This window comes from Heterocephalus glaber, unplaced genomic scaffold (genome assembly GCF_053883595.1).
Source record: "Heterocephalus glaber isolate CG9 unplaced genomic scaffold, H.glaber_assembly_v1.0 deba00001104, whole genome shotgun sequence".
In the NCBI taxonomy this organism is placed as follows: Eukaryota; Metazoa; Chordata; class Mammalia; order Rodentia; family Bathyergidae; genus Heterocephalus; species Heterocephalus glaber.
The window spans coordinates 2,893,840-2,900,266 of record NW_028258193.1 but is presented as its reverse complement, the minus strand read 5'-3'; the positions used below and the strand labels follow the sequence as shown (position 1 = coordinate 2,900,266).

The 6,427-nt window shown below is 47.9% G+C and overlaps 1 protein-coding gene across 4 annotated transcripts in view; it reads left to right on the top strand.

Moving 5' to 3' along the window:
- Csmd1 (CUB and Sushi multiple domains 1) overlaps window positions 1–6,427 on the top strand; it is a 1,515,607-nt gene that overhangs the window by 377,150 nt on the left and 1,132,030 nt on the right. The gene's annotated exons all lie outside the window — the stretch shown is intronic.

Below are 6,427 nucleotides of genomic sequence, written 5' to 3'. Positions count from 1 at the left end.
GCACTCACAAGAGGCCGCTCCCAGTAGTGTGGTGATTTTATGACGTGGGGCTTACATCTCAAGAAAGCTGCTAGTGCACAGATATTTAAATGAAAAGCCAGTCCTGGCACCGGAGCATGGGACATGGAGCAATGGGTGGCTCTGCAGGAGGGACCTCAGGAGCACTCAGCTTCTGCAGCAGCCTCGCAGTGCCCGAGTCCCTGCTGGGAGTCAAAACACATGGCCCTGTGCGTGAGTCGCTCAGGTTTAGAGCAATGGTGCTTTGTCTTCCAGCCAGAAGGGCAAATGTTACAGATTTGTTGAGTATCTTGCATAGCTAGAGATTTTTCATGTAATGCAATGGACTTAGAAAATAAGTCACAGTATGTCAGGGAGGGAAATCTGTTCTTACATCTAAAAGAAGAAAGAGGAGGCTCCCGAAGTTTGAGTGCAATAAGAGGTATATCACACCCTGTATTTCTCTAGACTGTGTTTTCTACACATCACTTTAAATTCATTAATGGTTTCCTTTCAAGCTTCTCGCATGTGTAGAGCACAGCACATTATGCATGTTACCCAGATGAGGAAAACAAATCCACATCGATTGGATGGGCTACCAAAGGACCTCCCGAAAGCAGTTGGTAGCATTGAGATTAAAACCCAAATCATCTTTGTCCAAGACCTTTCCTAGTACACAATCCGGCTCTGAGTGCTCATGATGAAGTGACCTCGATAAAGCCTGCAGCACATCTGGCTTAGTTATTTTTGTTGTTTAATTAATGCATTGTCGTGCAGCCTGTGAGGACATCATCCATCAGAGTGGGGAGAAATGGCAGGCGAAGCGCAGCAGGACTGGCTGCCCGAGGCAGGCACACGGGGCACACGCCCCACGAGGACTGCCCCCTCGACGGCTGATTCGCAGCTCAGTCCTACGGGCGGGGACACAGCCTGGCATGTCCCCCAGTGCCTCAGCTAGCAGGGCGGCCCACAGGCAGAATGGACATCACAGAGAGGGAGGAGCGGAGGGGAAGGGAGCGGGGATCCGATCTCACAGCTGCAGACAGAAAGCCCGGCTCAGGCCCCACACCTGGGTCCCTCCCTCCGTCCCTCCATTTTCTTCTTTCTTTCTTCTTTCTAATTTTCACTCTTTCTCTCTCTTGTTCTTTTCCTTCCGGTACTCATTCTTCTTTCTTTATGTTTTTGTGATGGAAGTCTCACTCTGTTACCCATGCTGCTCTTGAAGTCCTGGGCTCAAGTGATCCTCCTGCTTCAGCCTCTGACATAGCTGGGTCGCAGGTGTGCATACCCATATCGAGGATGCTTCTGCTTGCCTTGCTTGTGCGTTACCTGCTGCTGAGCGTGCTGGTACTGTGGGGTTAAGGCCACCTGCTTCACTGCTTCATGCAACCAGCAAGGGCTGAAGAGGCGCTTGGCAGACAGAAGTGGGCGCCACGTTTGTCCGTCGGGCTGCGGCTGAAGAAGGTACAAGGCAGAGCGGGGCCCCCAGCATGAGCTGCAGCGATGGGCCCTCATTTCCTGAGGGGCTGATGCCAGGCAGGGAAGTTGGTACCCAGCTGCTCCCTGGGCAGCAGTTCCTCGCCTTGAGATGTCAGGGCAGATTTCTCTCTGCAAGCTCTTCGAGCACCCCTAAGTAACAGTGCGATATTCTATGGGAAATGCTTATACTAAAAACTTATTTAGGGTTAATTGGGCATCCTTTTACATTTTTCTGTAGTTTTTCATTTTGCTAAATCTGACAGGCCTATCACACACAGTCTTGACTATGTATGGGCCATGATCAGAAGGCACTGTGAATGTTTTAAGTCTAAAAAGTGCTACACCAAAAGGCACACTGCCGTTAGCCTCCCTCAGATGTTCTCTTCGCTTCAAAGACACTTATCCCGTCCTTCTTACCACTTCCTGAAACACTCACTGCTGGAGTCCTTTCATGAGTGTCTTTAGCTGTGCCTCGGTGATACGAAATGGTTAAAAACATTTCCCTTTTCCTGGTCATTTTGACTGTGGGGAGGAGCCAGAAGCCTCAGGGCGAGTGGTGTGCATGAGTTTCCTGAGCTGCCTTCGCGCATTGAAAGGCTCTCAGCAGCAGCCTTCTCACCTCACAGGAAAGGCCTTTCTGAGCTGCTTCGGAAAGTGACAGGAATAGTTGGTTAAGTGTGTTTGAAGTGAAGGAAAGCATTTTGAGGGAAATAAATGGCAATGTGTCTTTTACTGTAGTAATGTCTTTAAAAAGCATGAAAATACACCAGAGGTTTTTATCAGCACTTTTAAATTGTGTTTACTTCTAATCATTTGGTCCAAAATTAAGATGGAAATAATTTTAAAGATCTGCTTTTACAGATTGATTCATTAATTTAAAAATCATCCAAGCAAGCTTGGGATAGGCAATTGATTTGAATTCAAGTCGTACAAAGAAACCTCTATGTAAATCGCTAGACAGGAGCAGAGCTGAGGGTTCGAGTCACAGGGAGGACACTTGTGGTGGGCTACTCCAGAACAGTCTGCAGAAGGACAGGTGTCAGAGGCAGGGTGTAAATGTGACCCCAGGGAGCCACACGCACGATGAGACAGGAGAGGAGATTTGCCCAGTGCGAGTTCTCCAGAGCCCCGGGAGATCCCCTCAGGCCCTCAGCACTCAAAGTGGAGGCCAGGGAGGCAGCTTTGTCTCTTTTATTAGATCCCACTAGAGACGAACTAGAGGTTGTGTGGGGCAAGAGGACAGGGGTGAGACAAATGCGTAATCCCAGCATCTGTGTTGGGTCGTCTCAGACTCATAAGAAGCGCAGTCCCAGCCTGTGTGCCAGCCCGTGCCTGTCATGGACACGATGCCTTCCTCCTGCGTGCACTGGGGACCCGTACGTGGTGTGTTAGATTCCGCGCCGTGCTGTTTATTCTCAGAATTCAGGTTTTATCTGTGCTTCTTGGAACTATTGCTGCAATCTGAGATCCTTCCAGATTCTCCAGGAAAAGATATATCATTGTGCAAAGGAAAATTTATCTCTGCAAACACCTGCCTGTCCAGATAACCGGCCTTTGGAGAAGTGAAGCTCATTCTTTATACCTTGATCCCGACAGTTCACCAGCAGTACACACAGGATCTTCCAGACAGAGGAGAGTAAAGGCTATCACATGGCCTGAACCGACTCCAGAAAAGATGCGTGACTTCAAAATGGCAGAGCAAACAGTAGATCCTGGCCAGATTTTATTGTTTGGGGCAAAGGGGGACAGGAAGACCCCTGTAACAGTGTTTCATTCCTCATCATAAATATGGAAAGCAGAAGAATCCTGCTGCCAGTATTTATATAGTCACAGTAACAGAAGTGGCCCAGATAGCCGACTCTGATCTGGATCTGGGGAGTGTCTCTGGGATTAGTAAGAGTCCTACTTCCGCGTAAATCATTACCTAACATACTGCTCTTGAAAAGGATCTAAGTGAAAGCAAATTAGCTTACTCTGAAAAGCTCTGGTCACAAGGGACACCAAGCTAACTATGAAAGATTCTCCAGCTCGGCAAAGCTATACAGGCTCTGTAAGCACAAGGAAGAGGAGCCAGGCTGCCTACAGTTGAGCTAGAAACCCTGCTCTGAAAAGTAGCTCAGCTGCCCTGACCAAGCTGTTTTATTAATGGCAGTCATCTGGTGTCCTGTTCAGCTGTTCTATACTCCTGGAGAGAAACATGCCTCTCCAATTTATTCTCTAGGACTAGTGACTTTGAAAGAAAACTTAAGTTATGGAGAATCATAGTCCTTCCTCACATAATCTGTTATTTATGAAACAGGAAAGCAAATTTAACTCTAATCTTACTAGTAAGCTAATCATTTTGGTTTTCTGTTAACTCTACAACTGTTTTGCTCAATGAGCATTACTCATTTCATGAAGACACTGGACAACTAGGACTTCTGGCCACACCTCTGTTTGCCATGCCTTCTGTCAATGGGCTTCCTGTGCCCCCGGGAGAAGTGACCACTCTGACTCTAGAGGTGTTTTTGATAGGCTCTTGGAACAAATGAATGTGTCATCCACACAGCATTTTCTGTTTGTGGATGACTTTATTTTTCCTTGCAGAAAGGTGGGTTTCTGGCTGCCTTTTCTCAAAGAATTATCTTGCCTTTGATTGAAAATTTTACACTGTGACCCGGGCCATCTTTGGAAAGATTGATGTATTTGACTTGCAGTTTAATTGGCCTTTTAGGCAGAAGGCATTGAATTCTCAATGGAGGATAACAGAAACAGCTGTCAAATTCTTATGAGACGCTATTGGCTGTCACCTTGCGATAATGTGGCTTTGGAATTGGTGGCTCTGTGAATACTTTAATCCACAGTAGCAATACAAGAACAGACCTGAGTTTTTTATTAGACGAATTGCTGAGCATGATAAAGTTGTGCCACATTCTGTCTCACTATTTGCTGGATCATTTTTAAGTAAGTCACCAGTGGGGTGGCCTGTGCTGATTCAGCTGGAGGAATTTTCAGTGTTGAGCATCCAGTCTGACTCGAAGAGCCTTGGGCCGTGCAGACACGCTTGGGAGTTAAGCTTCATGCCACGGGCCGCACGGGAGACAGCTGTGACGCTGAAAAGGAGACATGGAGCGGGCTGAAAACTGCTGGAAAGCTGGAGTCTGTGTGTGGGCTCTGTGGGCGCCGCGCGGGCTGGCTCTCCCCTGCTCTGTCCCCTGCCAGGCAGTGCCCTCATGGGCACAGCAGCCGGCCGGAGGGCCCTTCCCTGTGCTTCCTGCTCTTCTGGGGAACCGCTGACCACGCTGTCCACCTAGTGGTCTTCCCCAGCTGTCAGCTCACCTTAACCAGAGACAGCCCACGTGTGTTTGCTGAGGAGCAGAGAGCTTTGATTTGTGTGGGTCATTTGTAGAGTCATCGTCTCTCTATGGTGTGCATCCCCATGTTCAGTGTTTTTACACTTTTCTGGTGTTTCAAAACCCCACCCACAGCTTTCCTCACACAATGAAAGGTTGATGGTAGGATTGCATTTGCTTCTCATCTCTGGGCTCCTGGATTTACCTCTTGGAATACCCCAGAGTCCATTTGCCCATCCATTCTTAAAGGAGATATGTGTGGAGGACGCATCACCCCACAAAGCATATTTACTGCTGGAGAGCTGAAGCGCAGCACAAGGGCCTGTGCAGAGAGAGCAGGGAGAGCGGGCAGGGATAAAGCACCTGGACCTCCGTGGGGCACAGAAGGGAGGGTCTGAGTCAGAAACAGACTGTGTCTCACGTTCAGAATACGTCCACACTGCACCAGTCTTTAAGCCCAAAGAGAGTAATTTTTAAAACATTACCTTGTGTATAATTATATAACTTTAATATACATTATTTTATTTATTCCTCTCCAAAACCCTACGAGGAGCTGGTGATGTAGCTCCGTGCTGCAATGGTTTGGTTGCCTAACATGCATGGGATTCCGGTGCACACATACATATTCCCCGGCACTGAGTACATAATACATACTTACATACAAACTATGTGGTGGGGAGAGGAGGAATTATTATCCCAGTGCACAAGCAACCGTTTAGAGAGCTCGGTCATTGTTTCCCACCAGGACCTAGACTGGAAGATAGAATTTCAGACTCACCCCACTTCTGGTGCTACACAGTTCTGTAATGATTCTGTGTATTTGTGTGTATGCGTGTGTGAAGAAAAACTGGCAAGTGTCAGCACAGATGCCTTTTCTTACAAGAAATAACTTTATATTGATTTTATGCTATGTTGTTATGACTTGGAAACCAGTGTGCAAAACACAAAAGAAGGAACATCATATAGAAGAAAGAGCTACAACAAAGTTCACAATACATTCATACTTTCTTGTTTTGTGACAAATGAAATTAAAAGACAACATGAAAACCAGGTATTCTGTAGTTTGAACACTGTGCAGTTCATCTTCTTTCTATTCCTAGTACCCAGAAGAGAGGACAAAGCCAACATTTTATACCTGTTTTGAACTAATAATTGAATGGAATCGTTCCCATTACCAAAACCGAACAGCACACAGTAGGGATTATGTTGTCCTTCCTGTCACCGTGTGCTTGAGAAGCTGCAGCTCCTACACCGTGAGTTCCAGCCTCTCCGAGACCGTGGACCTGCGCGCTCTGCAGCCTGGGTGAGCTCCTCACATGTTGTCCGGTTTCCTCCAGAGCAGGGCAAGGACAGAGTGACCCCTCCTTTGCAGGGTCTCTGTGAGCGTGGGGGAGACCCGCTGGCCGCTGGACCTGAGTGACCAGCGAGAGGCTGCTCTTCTGTACATTTCCTCTTTAGCCTCCCACAGCTTTCCCCACCACTGCGGCCCCACGGACGTGCGGGGCGTCTCGGAGAAGGCCATGAGGGACAAAGCGGGTAATGGGCCTGGAGCAGAGAACGTACCTCAGAACGCAAGGTGCAGTGTGAGCTTTGCTGTGCCGCACTGGCTCCTTATTGTT